Below are 16,621 nucleotides of genomic sequence, written 5' to 3'. Positions count from 1 at the left end.
AAAGTGCTAGCTAGCCTGATAGAAAGAAACAAACCAAAAGACAGTCGCTAACCCTAACTCCCTAATGTGAAAACAAGAGAAAACAATCAAAAGAAAAATGGCAGTCCACCCCTACAGATTTAATACTATTTACAAAATATACAATTTATAAACAAAACCACGGCACAAAACCTAACAATTCAAAAATGCTAAATAAGGTTTGGAAACCAAGAACAGCAAACAGGTGCTGATGCCAGAAAGAGCCTCGCTAGCTGTTGGGAACCATACTTTTAAAACTCCAGGAAGTGTAGGATGGACCAATCAGCTTCCTGTACTGCCCCCCAATCCAGCCAATCAGGCAGGGCACCTATAAGAACAAGAAAATAAAAACAACACATATGGCCAGGACCGTAACATGGTCTACTAGTAATGAAGCACGATGGTTGACAAACCAATAAAGTAGCAAAACAGCAATGAAAGAACAAAATTTGATGAAAATATAGAACAATTTTTATGAATAAATAGGCAGTAACACCAGCTTGTGCTGCCCGTAAACCCAAGCAAAAAAGCTTACAGCACCTGGTATTCCCAGGCGGTCTTCCTACCAAGTACTAACCAGGTCCGGCCCTATTTGGCTGCCGAGATCGGACGAGATCGGGCGCTCAGAGAGCGGTGTGGCCGTAAGCTGCATTTGACATCATCAACAGCTCTTAAAAACGCTGGAGAAGCAGAATGCATGACACTTGCTAAGAAGAAGATAAATGTGGCAAAGTACAAAGTACTATAACTGTACTGGTCTGTTACGCCCCTGTCTAGGGGGTCAGGGTGCAACATACAAAGATAAATTAGCATGTTCCCTCTCCGATCCCCAAACCAAAATCCAGAATCGAGATGTTCCAACAGAATGATATTTATTTTAAACGAAAGAAAGTGTCAAACAAAACATGACACTACAACTCAGGGCGAACCAAGGCCAACATAATAAACAAAATAAGCCATTTCCCACAGAAAGTGCTAGCTAGCCTGATAGAAATAAACAAACCAAAAGATAGTCGCTAACCCTAACTCCCTAATGTGAAAACAGTCCAAAGAAAATGGCAGTCCACCCCTACAGATTTAATACTATTTACAAAATATACAATTTATAAACAAAACCACGGCACAAAACCTAACAATTCAAAAATGCTAAATAAGATTTGGAAACTAAGAACAGCAAACAGGTGCTGCTGCCAGAAAGAGCCTCGCTAGCTGTTGGGAACCGTACTTGTAAAACTCCAGGAAGTGTAGGATGGACCAATCAGCTTCCTGTACTTCCCCCAAATCCGGCCAATCAGGCAGGGCACCTATAAGAACAAGAAAATAAAAACAACACATATGGCCATGACCGTAACATGGTCTACTAGTAATGAAGCACGATGGTTGACAAACCAATAAAGTAGCAAAACAGCAATGAAAGAACAAAATTTGATGAAAATATAGAACAATTTCTATGAATAAATAGGCAGTAACACCAGCTTGAGCTGCCCGTAAACCCAAGCAAAAAAGCTTACAGCACCTGGTATTCCCAGGCGGTCTTCCTACCAAGTACTAACCAGGCCCGGCTCTATTTGGCTGCCGAGATCGGACGAGATCGGGCGCTTAGAGAGCGGTGTGGCCGTAACATGCATTTGACATCATCAACAGCTCTTAAAAACGCTAGAGAAGCAGAATGCATGACACTTGCTAAGAAGAAGATAAATGTGGCAAAGTACAAAGTACTATAACTGTACTGGTCTGTTACGCCCCTGTCTAGGGGGTCAGGGTGAAACATACAAAGATAAATTTGCATGTTCCCTCTCCGATCCCCAAACCAAAATCCAGGATTGAGATGTTCCAACAGAATGATATTTATTTTAAACGAAAGAAAGTGTCAAACAAAACATGACACTACAACTCAGGGCGAACCAAGGCCAACATAATAAACAAAATAAGCCATTTCCCACAGAAAGTGCTAGCTAGCCTGATAGAAAGAAACAAACCAAAAGACAGTCGCTAACCCTAACTCCCTAATGTGAAAACAAGAGAAAACAATCAAAAGAAAAATGGCAGTCCACCCCTACAGATTTAATACTATTTACAAAATATACAATTTATAAACAAAACCACGGCACAAAACCTAACAATTCAAAAATGCTAAATAAGGTTTGGAAACCAAGAACAGCAAACAGGTGCTGATGCCAGAAAGAGCCTCGCTAGCTGTTGGGAACCGTACTTTTAAAACTCCAGGAAGTGTAGGATGGACCAATCAGCTTCCTGTACTGCCCCCCAATCCAGCCAATCAGGCAGGGCACCTATAAGAACAAGAAAATAAAAACAACACATATGGCCAGGACCGTAACATGGTCTACTAGTAATGAAGCACGATGGTTGGCAAACCAATAAAGTAGCAAAACAGCAATGAAAGAACAAAATTTGATGAAAATATAGAACAATTTCTATGAATAAATAGGCAGTAACACCAGCTTGTGCTGCCCGTAAACCCAAGCAAAGAAGCTTACAGCACCTGGTATTCCCAGGCGGTCTTCCTACCAAGTACTAACAAGGCCCGGCCCTATTTGGCTGCCGAGATCGGACGGGATCGGGCGCTTAGAGAGCAGTGTGGCCATAAGCTGCATTTGACATCATCAACAGCTCTCAAAAACGCTGGAGAAGCAGAATGCATGACACTTGCTAAGAAGAAGATAAATGTGGCAAAGTACAAAGTACTATAACTGTACTGGTCTGTTACGCCCCTGTCTAGGGGGTCAGGGTGCAACATACAAAGATAAATTAGCATGTTCCCTCTCCGATCCCCAAACCAAAATCCAGGATCGAGATGTTCCAACAGAATGATATTTATTTTAAACGAAAGAAAGTGTCAAACAAAACATGACACTACAACTCAGGGCGAACCAAGGCCAACATAATAAACAAAATAAGCCATTTCCCACAGAAAGTGCTAGCTAGCCTGATAGAAATAAACAAACCAAAAGACAGTCGCTAACCCTAACTCCCTAATGTGAAAACAGTCCAAAGAAAATGGCAGTTCACCCCTACAGATTTAATACTATTTACAAAATATACAATTTATAAACAAAACCACGGCACAAAACCTAACAATTCAAAAATGCTAAATAAGGTTTGGAAACCAAGAACAGCAAACAGGTGCTGATGCCAGAAAGAGCCTCGCTAGCTGTTGGGAACCGTACTTTTAAAACTCCAGGAAGTGTAGGATGGACCAATCAGCTTCCTGTACTGCCCCCCAATCCGGCCAATCAGGCAGGGCACCTATAAGAACAAGAAAATAAAAACAACACATATGGCCAGGACCGTAACATGGTCTATTAGTAATGAAGCACGATGGTTGACAAACCAATCAAGTAGCAAAACAGCAATGAAAGAACAAAATTTAATGAAAATATAGAACAATTTCTATGAATAAATAGGCAGTAACACCAGCTTGTGCTGCCCGTAAACCCAAGCAAAGAAGCTTACAGCACGTGGTATTCCCAGGCGGTCTTCCTACCAAGTACTAACAAGGCCCGGCCCTATTTGGCTGCCGAGATCGGACGGGATCGGGCGCTTAGAGAGCAGTGTGGCCGTAAGCTGCATTTGACATCATCAACAGCTCTTAAAAACGCTGGAGAAGCAGAATGCATGACACTTGCTAAGAAGAAGATAAATGTGGCAAAGTACAAAGTACTATAACTGTACTGGTCTGTTACGCCCCTGTCTAGGGGGTCAGGGTGCCACATACAAAGATAAATTAGCATGTTCCCTCTCCGATCCCCAAACCAAAATCCAGGATCGAGATGTTCCAACAGAATGATATTTATTTTAAACGAAAGAAAGTGTCAAACAAAACATGACACTACAACTCAGGGCGAACCAAGGCCAACATAATAAACAAAATAAGCCATTTCCCACAGAAAGTGCTAGCTAGCCTGATAGAAAGAAACAAACCAAAAGACAGTCGCTAACCCTAACTCCCTAATGTGAAAACAGTCCAAAGAAAATGGCAGTTCACCCCTACAGATTTAATACTATTTACAAAATATACAATTTATAAACAAAACCACGGCACAAAACCTAACAATTCAAAAATGCTAAATAAGGTTTGGAAACCAAGAACAGCAAACAGGTGCTGATGCCAGAAAGAGCCTCGCTAGCTGTTGGGAACCGTACTTTTAAAACTCCAGGAAGTGTAGGATGGACCAATCAGCTTCCTGTACTGCCCCCCAATCCGGCCAATCAGGCAGGGCACCTATAAGAACAAGAAAATAAAAACAACACATATGGCCAGGACCGTAACATGGTCTACTAGTAATGAAGCACGATGGTTGACAAACCAATAAAGTAGCAAAACAGCAATGAAAGAACAAAATTTGATGAAAATATAGAACAATTTCTATGAATAAATAGGCAGTAACACCAGCTTGTGCTGCCCGTAAACCCAAGCAAAAAAGCTTACAGCACCTGGTATTCCCAGGCGGTCTTCCTACCAAGTACTAACCAGGCCCGGCCCTATTTGGCTGCCGAGATCGGACGAGATCGGGCGCTCAGAGAGCGGTGTGGCCGTAAGCTGCATTTGACATCATCAACAGCTCTTAAAAACGCTGGAGAAGCAGAATGCATGACACTTGCTAAGAAGAAGATAAATGTGGCAAAGTACAAAGTACTATAACTGTACTGGTCTGTTACGCCCCTGTCTAGGGGGTCAGGGTGCAACATACAAAGATAAATTAGCATGTTCCCTCTCCGATCCCCAAACCAAAATCCAGAATCGAGATGTTCCAACAGAATGATATTTATTTTAAACGAAAGAAAGTGTCAAACAAAACATGACACTACAACTCAGGGCGAACCAAGGCCAACATAATAAACAAAATAAGCCATTTCCCACAGAAAGTGCTAGCTAGCCTGATAGAAATAAACAAACCAAAAGATAGTCGCTAACCCTAACTCCCTAATGTGAAAACAAGAGAAAACAATCAAAAGAAAAATGGCAGTCCACCTCTACAGATTTAATACTATTTACAAAATATACAATTTATAAACAAAACCACGGCACAAAACCTAACAATTCAAAAATGCTAAATAAGATTTGGAAACTAAGAACAGCAAACAGGTGCTGCTGCCAGAAAGAGCCTCGCTAGCTGTTGGGAACCGTACTTTTAAAACTCCAGGAAGTGTAGGATGGACCAATCAGCTTCCTGTACTTCCCCCAAATCCGGCCAATCAGGCAGGGCACCTATAAGAACAAGAAAATAAAAACAACACATATGGCCATGACCGTAACATGGTCTACTAGTAATGAAGCACGATGGTTGACAAACCAATAAAGTAGCAAAACAGCAATGAAAGAACAAAATTTGATGAAAATATAGAACAATTTCTATGAATAAATAGGCAGTAACACCAGCTTGTGCTGCCCGTAAACCCAAGCAAAAAAGCTTACAGCACCTGGTATTCCCAGGCGGTCTTCCTACCAAGTACTAACCAGGCCCGGCTCTATTTGGCTGCCGAGATCGGACGAGATCGGGCGGTTAGAGAGCGGTGTGGCCGTAACATGCATTTGACATTATCAACAGCTCTTAAAAACGCTAGAGAAGCAGAATGCATGACACTTGCTAAGAAGAAGATAAATGTGGCAAAGTACAAAGTATTATAACTGTACTGGTCTGTTACGCCCCTGTCTAGGGGGTCAGGGTGAAACATACAAAGATAAATTTGCATGTTCCCTCTCCGATCCTCAAACCAAAATCCAGGATTGAGATGTTCCAACAGAATGATATTTATTTTAAACGAAAGAAAGTGTCAAACAAAACATGACACTACAACTCAGGGCGAACCAAGGCCAACATAATAAACAAAATAAGCCATTTCCCACAGAAAGTGCTAGCTAGCCTGATAGAAATAAACAAACCAAAAGACAGTCGCTAACCCTAACTCCCTAATGTGAAAACAAGAGAAAACAATCAAAAGAAAATGGCAGTCCACTCCTACAGATTTAATACTATTTACAAAATATACAATTTATAAACAAAACCACGGCACAAAACCTAACAATTCAAAAATGCTAAATAAGATTTGGAAACCAAGAACAGCAAACAGGTGCTGCTGCCAGAAAGAGCCTCGCTAGCTGTTGGGAACCGTACTTTTAAAACTCCAGGAAGTGTAGGATGGACCAATCAGCTTCCTGTACTGCCCCCCAATCCAGCCAATCAGGCAGGGCACCTATAAGAACAAGAAAATAAAAACAACACATATGGCCAGGACCGTAACATGGTCTACTAGTAATGAAGCACGATGGTTGGCAAACCAATAAAGTAGCAAAACAGCAATGAAAGAACAAAATTTGATGAAAATATAGAACAATTTCTATGAATAAATAGGCAGTAACACCAGCTTGTGCTGCCCGTAAACCCAAGCAAAAAAGCTTACAGCACCTGGTATTCCCAGGCGGTCTTCCTACCAAGTACTAACCAGGCCCGGCTCTATTTGGCTGCCGAGATCGGACAAGATCGGGCGCTTAGAGAGCGGTGTGGCCGTAAGCTGCATTTGATATCATCAACAGCTCTTAAAAACGCTGGAGAAGCAGAATGCATGACACTTGCTAAGAAGAAGATAAATGTGGCAAAGTACAAAGTACTATAACTGTACTGGTCTCTTACGCCCCTTTCTAGGGGGTCAGGGTGCAACATACAAAGATAAATTAGCATGTTCCCTCTCCGATCCCCAAACCAAAATCCAGGATCGAGATGTTCCAACAGAATGATATTTATTTTAAACGAAAGAAAGTGTCAAACAAAACATGACACTACAACTCAGGGCGAACCAAGGCCAACATAATAAACAAAATAAGCCATTTCCCACAGAAAGTGCTAGCTAGCCTGATAGAAATAAACAAACCAAAAGACAGTCGCTGACCCTAACTCCCTAATGTGAAAACAGTCCAAAGAAAATGGCAGTTCACCCCTAGAGATTTAATACTATTTACAAAATATACAATTTATAAACAAAACCACGGCACAAAACCTAACAATTCAAAAATGCTAAATAAGGTTTGGAAACCAAGAACAGCAAACAGGTGCTGATGCCAGAAAGAGCCTCGCTAGCTGTTGGGAACCGTACTTTTAAAACTCCAGGAAGTGTAGGATGGACCAATCAGCTTCCTGTACTGCCCCCCAATCCGGCCAATCAGGCAGGGCACCTATAAGAACAAGAAAATAAAAACAACACATATGGCCAGGACCGTAACATGGTCTACTAGTAATGAAGCACGATGGTTGGCAAACCAATAAAGTAGCAAAACAGCAATGAAAGAACAAAATTTGATGAAAATATAGAACAATTTCTATGAATAAATAGGCAGTAACACCAGCTTGTGCTGCCCGTAAACCCAAGCAAAGAAGCTTACAGCACGTGGTATTCCCAGGCGGTCTTCCTACCAAGTACTAACAAGGCCCGGCCCTATTTGGCTGCCGAGATCGGACGGGATCGGGCGCTTAGAGAGCAGTGTGGCCGTAAGCTGCATTTGACATCATCAACAGCTCTCAAAAACGCTGGAGAAGCAGAATGCATGACCCTTGCTAAGAAGAAGATAAATGTGGCAAAGTACAAAGTACTATAACTGTACTGGTCTGTTACGCCTCTGTCTAGGGGGTCAGGGTGCAACATACAAAGATAAATTAGCATGTTCCCTCTCCGATCCCCAAACCAAAATCCAGGATCGAGATGTTCCAACAGAATGATATTTATTTTAAACGAAAGAAAGTGTCAAACAAAACATGACACTACAACTCAGGGCGAACCAAGGCCAACATAATAAACAAAATAAGCCATTTCCCACAGAAAGTGCTAGCTAGCCTGAGAGAAATAAACAAACCAAAAGACAGTCGCTAACCCTAACTCCCTAATGTGAAAACAGTCCAAAGAAAATGGCAGTTCACCCCTACAGATTTAATACTATTTACAAAATATACAATTTATAAACAAAACCACGGCACAAAACCTAACAATTCAAAAATGCTAAATAAGGTTTGGAAACCAAGAACAGCAAACAGGTGCTGATGCCAGAAAGAGCCTCGCTAGCTGTTGGGAACCGTACTTTTAAAACTCCAGGAAGTGTAGGATGGACCAATCAGCTTCCTGTACTGCCCCCCAATCCGGCCAATCAGGCAGGGCACCTATAAGAACAAGAAAATAAAAACAACACATATGGCCAGGACCGTAACATGGTCTACTAGTAATGAAGCACGATGGTTGGCAAACCAATAAAGTAGCAAAACAGCAATGAAAGAACAAAATTTGATGAAAATATAGAACAATTTCTACGAATAAATAGGCAGTAACACCAGCTTGTGCTGCCCGTAAACCCAAGCAAAAAAGCTTACAGCACCTGGTATTCCCAGGCGGTCTTCCTACCAAGTACTAACCAGGCCCGGCTCTATTTGGCTGCCGAGATCGGACGAGATCGGGCGCTTAGAGAGCGGTGTGGCCGTAAGCTGCATTTGACATCATCAACAGCTCTTAAAAACGCTGGAGAAGCAGAATGCATGACACTTGCTAAGAAGAAGATAAATGTGGCAAAGTACAAAGTACTATAACTGTACTGGTCTGTTACGCCCCTGTCTAGGGGGTCAGGGTGCCACATACAAAGATAAATTAGCATGTTCCCTCTCCGATCCCCAAACCAAAATCCAGGATTGAGATGTTCCAACAGAATGATATTTATTTTAAACGAAAGAAAGTGTCAAACAAAACATGACACTACAACTCAGGGCGAACCAAGGCCAACATAATAAACAAAATAAGCCATTTCCCACAGAGAGTGCTAGCTAGCCTGATAGAAATAAACAAACCAAAAGACAGTCGCTAACTCTAACTCCCTATTGTGAAAACAGTCCAAAGAAAATGGCAGTTCACCCCTACAGATTTAATACTATTTACAAAATATACAATTTATAAACAAAACCACGGCACAAAACCTAACAATTCAAAAATGCTAAATAAGGTTTGGAAACCAAGAACAGCAAACAGGTGCTGATGCCAGAAAGAGCCTCGCTAGCTGTTGGGAACCGTACTTTTAAAACTCCAGGAAGTGTAGGATGGACCAATCAGCTTCCTGTACTGCCCCCCAATCCGGCCAATCAGGCAGGGCACCTATAAGAACAAGAAAATAAAAACAACACATATGGCCAGGACCGTAACATGGTCTACTAGTAATGAAGCACGATGGTTGGCAAACCAATAAAGTAGCAAAACAGCAATGAAAGAACAAAATTTGATGAAAATATAGAACAATTTCTACGAATAAATAGGCAGTAACACCAGCTTGTGCTGCCCGTAAACCCAAGCAAAAAAGCTTACAGCACCTGGTATTCCCAGGCGGTCTTCCTACCAAGTACTAACCAGGCCCGGCTCTATTTGGCTGCCGAGATCGGACGAGATCGGACGCTTAGAGAGCGGTGTGGCCGTAACATGCATTTGACATCATCAACAGCTCTTAAAAACGCTACAGAAGCAGAAGGCATGACACTTGCTAAGAAGAAGATAAATGTGGCAAAGTACAAAGTACTATAACTGTACTGGTCTGTTACGCCCCTGTCTAGGGGGTCAGGGTGAAACATACAAAGATAAATTTGCATGTTCCCTCTCCGATCCCCAAACCAAAATCCAGGATTGAGATGTTCCAACAGAATGATATTTATTTTAAACGAAAGAAAGTGTCAAACAAAACATGACACTACAACTCAGGGCGAACCAAGGCCAACATAATAAACAAAATAAGCCATTTCCCACAGAAAGTGCTAGCTAGCCTGATAGAAAGAAACAAACCAAAAGACAGTCGCTAACCCTAACTCCCTAATGTGAAAACAAGAGAAAACAATCAAAAGAAAAATGGCAGTCCACCCCTACAGATTTAATACTATTTACAAAATATACAATTTATAAACAAAACCACGGCACAAAACCTAACAATTCAAAAATGCTAAATAAGGTTTGGAAACCAAGAACAGCAAACAGGTGCTGATGCCAGAAAGAGCCTCGCTAGCTGTTGGGAACCGTACTTTTAAAACTCCAGGAAGTGTAGGATGGACCAATCAGCTTCCTGTACTGCCCCCCAATCCGGCCAATCAGGCAGGGCACCTATAAGAACAAGAAAATAAAAACAACACATATGGCCAGGACCGTAACATGGTCTACTAGTAATGAAGCACGATGGTTGGCAAACCAATAAAGTAGCAAAACAGCAATGAAAGAACAAAATTTGATGAAAATATAGAACAATTTCTACGAATAAATAGGCAGTAACACCAGCTTGTGCTGCCCGTAAACCCAAGCAAAAAAGCTTACAGCACCTGGTATTCCCAGGCGGTCTTCCTACCAAGTACTAACCAGGCCCGGCTCTATTTGGCTGCCGAGATCGGACGAGATCGGACGCTTAGAGAGCGGTGTGGCCGTAACATGCATTTGACATCATCAACAGCTCTTAAAAACGCTACAGAAGCAGAAGGCATGACACTTGCTAAGAAGAAGATAAATGTGGCAAAGTACAAAGTACTATAACTGTACTGGTCTGTTACGCCCCTGTCTAGGGGGTCAGGGTGAAACATACAAAGATAAATTTGCATGTTCCCTCTCCGATCCCCAAACCAAAATCCAGGATTGAGATGTTCCAACAGAATGATATTTATTTTAAACGAAAGAAAGTGTCAAACAAAACATGACACTACAACTCAGGGCGAACCAAGGCCAACATAATAAACAAAATAAGCCATTTCCCACAGAAAGTGCTAGCTAGCCTGATAGAAAGAAACAAACCAAAAGACAGTCGCTAACCCTAACTCCCTAATGTGAAAACAAGAGAAAACAATCAAAAGAAAAATGGCAGTCCACCCCTACAGATTTAATACTATTTACAAAATATACAATTTATAAACAAAACCACGGCACAAAACCTAACAATTCAAAAATGCTAAATAAGGTTTGGAAACCAAGAACAGCAAACAGGTGCTGATGCCAGAAAGAGCCTCGCTAGCTGTTGGGAACCATACTTTTAAAACTCCAGGAAGTGTAGGATGGACCAATCAGCTTCCTGTACTGCCCCCCAATCCAGCCAATCAGGCAGGGCACCTATAAGAACAAGAAAATAAAAACAACACATATGGCCAGGACCGTAACATGGTCTACTAGTAATGAAGCACGATGGTTGACAAACCAATAAAGTAGCAAAACAGCAATGAAAGAACAAAATTTGATGAAAATATAGAACAATTTTTATGAATAAATAGGCAGTAACACCAGCTTGTGCTGCCCGTAAACCCAAGCAAAAAAGCTTACAGCACCTGGTATTCCCAGGCGGTCTTCCTACCAAGTACTAACCAGGTCCGGCCCTATTTGGCTGCCGAGATCGGACGAGATCGGGCGCTCAGAGAGCGGTGTGGCCGTAAGCTGCATTTGACATCATCAACAGCTCTTAAAAACGCTGGAGAAGCAGAATGCATGACACTTGCTAAGAAGAAGATAAATGTGGCAAAGTACAAAGTACTATAACTGTACTGGTCTGTTACGCCCCTGTCTAGGGGGTCAGGGTGCAACATACAAAGATAAATTAGCATGTTCCCTCTCCGATCCCCAAACCAAAATCCAGAATCGAGATGTTCCAACAGAATGATATTTATTTTAAACGAAAGAAAGTGTCAAACAAAACATGACACTACAACTCAGGGCGAACCAAGGCCAACATAATAAACAAAATAAGCCATTTCCCACAGAAAGTGCTAGCTAGCCTGATAGAAATAAACAAACCAAAAGATAGTCGCTAACCCTAACTCCCTAATGTGAAAACAGTCCAAAGAAAATGGCAGTCCACCCCTACAGATTTAATACTATTTACAAAATATACAATTTATAAACAAAACCACGGCACAAAACCTAACTATTCAGAAATACTAAATAAGGTTTGGAAACCAAGAACAGCAAACAGGTGCTGATGCCAGAAAGAGCCTCGCTAGCTGTTGGGAACCGTACTTTTAAAACTCCAGGAAGTGTAGGATGGACCACTCAGCTTCCGGTACTGCCCCCCAATCCGGCCAATCAGGCAGGGCACCTATAAGAACAAGAAAATAAAAACAACACATATGGCCAGGACCGTAACATGGTCTATTAGTAATGAAGCACGATGGTTGACAAACCAATAAAGTAGCAAAACAGCAATGAAAGAACAAAATTTGATGAAAATATAGAACAATTTCTATGAATAAATAGGCAGTAACACCAGCTTGTGCTGCCCGTAAACCCAAGCAAAAAAGCTTACAGCACCTGGTATTCCCAGGCGGTCTTCCTACCAAGTACTAACCAGGCCCGGCTCTATTTGGCTGCCGAGATCGGACGAGATCGGGCGCTTAGAGAGCGGTGTGGCCGTAAGCTGCATTTGACATCATCAACAGCTCTTAAAAACGCTGGAGAAGCAGAATGCATGACACTTGCTAAGAAGAAGATAAATGTGGCAAAGTACAAAGTACTATAACTGTACTGGTCTGTTACGCCCCTGTCTAGGGGGTCAGGGTGCCACATACAAAGATAAATTAGCATGTTCCCTCTCCGATCCCCAAACCAAAATCCAGGATCGAGATGTTCCAACAGAATGATATTTATTTTAAACGAAAGAAAGTGTCAAACAAAACATGACACTACAACTCAGGGCGAACCAAGGCCAACATAATAAACAAAATAAGCCATTTCCCACAGAGAGTGCTAGCTAGCCTGATAGAAATAAACAAACCAAAAGACAGTCGCTAACCCTAACTCCCTAATGTGAAAACAGTCCAAAGAAAATGGCAGTTCACCCCTACAGATTTAATACTATTTACAAAATATACAATTTATAAACAAAACCACGGCACAAAATCTAACAATTCAAAAATGCTAAATAAGGTTTGGAAACCAAGAACAGCAAACAGGTGCTGATGCCAGAAAGAGCCTCGCTAGCTGTTGGGAACCGTACTTTTAAAACTCCAGGAAGTGTAGGATGGACCAATCAGCTTCCTGTACTGCCCCCCAATCCGGCCAATCAGGCAGGGCACCTATAAGAACAAGAAAATAAAAACAACACATATGGCCAGGACCGTAACATGGTCTACTAGTAATGAAGCACGATGGTTGGCAAACCAATAAAGTAGCAAAACAGCAATGAAAGAACAAAATTTGATGAAAATATAGAACAATTTCTACGAATAAATAGGCAGTAACACCAGCTTGTGCTGCCCGTAAACCCAAGCAAAAAAGCTTACAGCACCTGGTATTCCCAGGCGGTCTTCCTACCAAGTACTAACCAGGCCCGGCTCTATTTGGCTGCCGAGATCGGACGAGATCGGGCGCTTAGAGAGCGGTGTGGCCGTAAGCTGCATTTGACATCATCAACAGCTCTTAAAAACGCTGGAGAAGCAGAATGCATGACACTTGCTAAGAAGAAGATAAATGTGGCAAAGTACAAAGTACTATAACTGTACTGGTCTGTTACGCCCCTGTCTAGGGGGTCAGGGTGCCACATACAAAGATAAATTAGCATGTTCCCTCTCCGATCCCCAAACCAAAATCCAGGATCGAGATGTTCCAACAGAATGATATTTATTTTAAACGAAAGAAAGTGTCAAACAAAAAATGACACTACAACTCAGGGCGAACCAAGGCCAACATAATAAACAAAATAAGCCATTTCCCACAGAGAGTGCTAGCTAGCCTGATAGAAATAAACAAACCAAAAGACAGTCGCTAACCCTAACTCCCTAATGTGAAAACAGTCCAAAGAAAATGGCAGTTCACCCCTACAGATTTAATACTATTTACAAAATATACAATTTATAAACAAAACCACGGCACAAAACCTAACAATTCAAAAATGCTAAATAAGGTTTGGAAACCAAGAACAGCAAACAGGTGCTGATGCCAGAAAGAGCCTCGCTAGCTGTTGGGAACCGTACTTTTAAAACTCCAGGAAGTGTAGGATGGACCAATCAGCTTCCTGTACTGCCCCCCAATCCGGCCAATCAGGCAGGGCACCTATAAGAACAAGAAAATAAAAACAACACATATGGCCAGGACCGTAACATGGTCTACTAGTAATGAAGCACGATGGTTGGCAAACCAATAAAGTAGCAAAACAGCAATGAAAGAACAAAATTTGATGAAAATATAGAACAATTTCTACGAATAAATAGGCAGTAACACCAGCTTGTGCTGCCCGTAAACCCAAGCAAAAAAGCTTACAGCACCTGGTATTCCCAGGCGGTCTTCCTACCAAGTACTAACCAGGCCCGGCTCTATTTGGCTGCCGAGATCGGACGAGATCGGGCGCTTAGAGAGCGGTGTGGCCGTAAGCTGCATTTGACATCATCAACAGCTCTTAAAAACGCTGGAGAAGCAGAATGCATGACACTTGCTAAGAAGAAGATAAATGTGGCAAAGTACAAAGTACTATAACTGTACTGGTCTGTTACGCCCTTGTCTAGGGGGTCAGGGTGCCACATACAAAGATAAATTAGCATGTTCCCTCTCCGATCCCCAAACCAAAATCCAGGATCGAGATGTTCCAACAGAATGATATTTATTTTAAACGAAAGAAAGTGTCAAACAAAACATGACACTACAACTCAGGGCGAACCAAGGCCAACATAATAAACAAAATAAGCCATTTCCCACAGAGAGTGCTAGCTAGCCTGATAGAAATAAACAAACCAAAAGACAGTCGCTAACCCTAACTCCCTAATGTGAAAACAGTCCAAAGAAAATGGCAGTTCACCCCTACAGATTTAATACTATTTACAAAATATACAATTTATAAACAAAACCACGGCACAAAACCTAACGATTCAAAAATGCTAAATAAGATTTGGAAACCAAGAACAGCAAACAGGTGCTGCTGCCAGAAAGAGCCTCGCTAGCTGTTGGGAACCGTACTTTTAAAACTCCAGGAAGTGTAGGATGGACCAATCAGCTTCCTGTACTTCCCCCAAATCCGGCCAATCAGGCAGGGCACCTATAAGAACAAGAAAATAAAAACAACACATATGGCCAGGACCGTAACATGGTCTACTAGTAATGAAGCACGATGGTTGACAAACCAATAAAGTAGCAAAACAGCAATGAAAGAACAAAATTTGATGAAAATATAGAACAATTTCTATGAATAAATAGGCAGTAACACCAGCTTGAGCTGCCCGTAAACCCAAGCAAAAAAGCTTACAGCACCTGGTATTCCCAGGCGGTCTTCCTACCAAGTACTAACCAGGCCCGGCCCTATTTGGCTGCCGAGATCGGACGAGATCGGGCGCTTGGAGAGCGGTGTGGCCGTAACATGCATTTGACATCATCAACAGCTCTTAAAAACGCTAGAGAAGCAGAATGCATGACACTTGCTAAGAAGAAGATAAATGTGGCAAAGTACAAAGTACTATAACTGTACTGGTCTGTTACGCCCCTGTATAGGGGGTCAGGGTGAAACATACAAAGATAAATTTGCATGTTCCCTCTCCGATCCTCAAACCAAAATCCAGGATTGAGATGTTCCAACAGAATGATATTTATTTTAAACGAAAGAAAGTGTCAAACAAAACATGACACTACAACTCAGGGCGAACCAAGGCCAACATAATAAACAAAATAAGCCATTTCCCACAGAAAGTGCTAGCTAGCCTGATAGAAATAAACAAACCAAAAGATAGTCGCTAACCCTAACTCCCTAATGTGAAAACAAGAGAAAACAATCAAAAGAAAATGGCAGTCCACCCCTACAGATTTAATACTATTTACAAAATATACAATTTATAAACAAAACCACGGCACAAAACCTAACAATTCAAAAATGCTAAATAAGATTTGGAAACCAAGAACAGCAAACAGGTGCTGCTGCCAGAAAGAGCCTCGCTAGCTGTTGGGAACCGTACTTTTAAAACTCCAGGAAGTGTAGGATGGACCAATCAGCTTCCTGTACTTCCCCCAAATCCGGCCAATCAGGCAGGGCACCTATAAGAACAAGAAAATAAAAACAACACATATGGCCAGGACCGTAACATGGTCTACTAGTAATGAAGCACGATGGTTGACAAACCAATAAAGTAGCAAAACAGCAATGAAAGAACAAAATTTGATGAAAATATAGAACAATTTCTATGAATAAATAGGCAGTAACACCAGCTTGAGCTGCCCGTAAACCCAAGCAAAAAAGCTTACAGCACCTGGTATTCCCAGGCGGTCTTCCTACCAAGTACTAACCAGGCCCGGCCCTATTTGGCTGCCGAGATCGGACGAGATCGGGCGCTTAGAGAGCGGTGTGGCCGTAACATGCATTTGACATCATCAACAGCTCTTAAAAACGCTAGAGAAGCAGAATGCATGACACTTGCTAAGAAGAAGATAAATGTGGCAAAGTACAAAGTACTATAACTGTACTGGTCTGTTACGCCCCTGTCTAGGGGGTCAGGGTGAAACATACAAAGATAAATTTGCATGTTCCCTCTCCGATCCCCAAACCAAAATCCAGGATTGAGATGTTCCAACAGAATGATATTTATTTTAAACGAAAGAAAGTGTCAAACAAAACATGACACTACAACTCAGG

General features: G+C 41.8%; 17 pseudogenes; all 17 read right to left on the bottom strand.

Moving 5' to 3' along the window:
• Positions 1–546: 546 nt before the first annotated feature.
• On the bottom strand, positions 547–665 carry LOC137110293 (5S ribosomal RNA; annotated as a pseudogene).
• Positions 666–1,522: 857 nt separating this feature from the next.
• Positions 1,523–1,641, bottom strand: LOC137110342 (5S ribosomal RNA; annotated as a pseudogene).
• An 868-nt stretch (positions 1,642–2,509) lies between these two features.
• On the bottom strand, positions 2,510–2,628 carry LOC137110681 (5S ribosomal RNA; annotated as a pseudogene).
• Positions 2,629–3,485: 857 nt separating this feature from the next.
• On the bottom strand, positions 3,486–3,604 carry LOC137110894 (5S ribosomal RNA; annotated as a pseudogene).
• An 857-nt stretch (positions 3,605–4,461) lies between these two features.
• Positions 4,462–4,580, bottom strand: LOC137110176 (5S ribosomal RNA; annotated as a pseudogene).
• An 868-nt stretch (positions 4,581–5,448) lies between these two features.
• LOC137110629 (5S ribosomal RNA) lies at positions 5,449–5,567 on the bottom strand (annotated as a pseudogene).
• Positions 5,568–6,434: 867 nt separating this feature from the next.
• On the bottom strand, positions 6,435–6,553 carry LOC137110199 (5S ribosomal RNA; annotated as a pseudogene).
• Positions 6,554–7,410: 857 nt separating this feature from the next.
• LOC137110893 (5S ribosomal RNA) lies at positions 7,411–7,529 on the bottom strand (annotated as a pseudogene).
• Positions 7,530–8,386: 857 nt separating this feature from the next.
• On the bottom strand, positions 8,387–8,505 carry LOC137111074 (5S ribosomal RNA; annotated as a pseudogene).
• An 857-nt stretch (positions 8,506–9,362) lies between these two features.
• Positions 9,363–9,481, bottom strand: LOC137110722 (5S ribosomal RNA; annotated as a pseudogene).
• Positions 9,482–10,349: 868 nt separating this feature from the next.
• LOC137110721 (5S ribosomal RNA) lies at positions 10,350–10,468 on the bottom strand (annotated as a pseudogene).
• Positions 10,469–11,336: 868 nt separating this feature from the next.
• Positions 11,337–11,455, bottom strand: LOC137110292 (5S ribosomal RNA; annotated as a pseudogene).
• An 857-nt stretch (positions 11,456–12,312) lies between these two features.
• Positions 12,313–12,431, bottom strand: LOC137111073 (5S ribosomal RNA; annotated as a pseudogene).
• An 857-nt stretch (positions 12,432–13,288) lies between these two features.
• Positions 13,289–13,407, bottom strand: LOC137111072 (5S ribosomal RNA; annotated as a pseudogene).
• Positions 13,408–14,264: 857 nt separating this feature from the next.
• Positions 14,265–14,383, bottom strand: LOC137111070 (5S ribosomal RNA; annotated as a pseudogene).
• Positions 14,384–15,240: 857 nt separating this feature from the next.
• Positions 15,241–15,359, bottom strand: LOC137110593 (5S ribosomal RNA; annotated as a pseudogene).
• An 867-nt stretch (positions 15,360–16,226) lies between these two features.
• On the bottom strand, positions 16,227–16,345 carry LOC137110470 (5S ribosomal RNA; annotated as a pseudogene).
• Between the last annotated feature and the right edge of the window lie 276 nt (positions 16,346–16,621).

This window comes from Channa argus, unplaced genomic scaffold (genome assembly GCF_033026475.1).
Source record: "Channa argus isolate prfri unplaced genomic scaffold, Channa argus male v1.0 Contig009, whole genome shotgun sequence".
NCBI classification, from domain to species: domain Eukaryota; kingdom Metazoa; phylum Chordata; class Actinopteri; order Anabantiformes; family Channidae; genus Channa; species Channa argus.
This window is presented reverse-complemented; position numbering and strand designations above follow the sequence as displayed.